Source organism: Propithecus coquereli, unplaced genomic scaffold (assembly GCF_000956105.1).
Source record: "Propithecus coquereli isolate 6110/MARCELLA unplaced genomic scaffold, Pcoq_1.0 Scaffold397, whole genome shotgun sequence".
In the NCBI taxonomy this organism is placed as follows: domain Eukaryota; kingdom Metazoa; phylum Chordata; class Mammalia; order Primates; family Indriidae; genus Propithecus; species Propithecus coquereli.
In genome coordinates, this window is record NW_012149696.1 from 40,697 (window position 1) to 41,258 (window position 562).

Sequence of the window (562 nt, forward strand, 5' to 3'; positions counted from 1 at the left end):
AAAATATAACTGAATATTGTTTAACTATTTGAAAAGTTAAAAATTTAATTTATTACTTTGAACTCTTCATAGAAAAAATTTATACAACTGTAATATATTCATTTAAGTACTTGAGCCTGTGAGATTTCCAACAATGATTCAATACAAAATGATCTTTTTAACATCTAGAGTTACTATGTGACAATAGTTTCACAATTATGATTACTTGAGGAAAAGGTATTATTTTAAACATGATATAGTGGATTTAAAATGTAAATTATCTCTGTGCTTTTGAAATGCTTTTTAATAAACATGTTGTGCATAATAGGTATTATACTGGTCAAATTTCTTGAAGAGACATAATTTATAATAACACAGAAGCTGTGAATGCTTCTCAATCATATTTCAGTCACTGGAATAAAAAAATAAATGAAAAGAGGTTGAGGGCATCAGGACATGTAATGGAGCACAGTGTCCCATTAATAATTGTATTGCAGAGAAGATGAAATTAGCAATGGCTATCCATGTAAAAACAGATTCTTTCAAATGATTTGATATAGTTAAGAGGAAGATTGCAATTGGA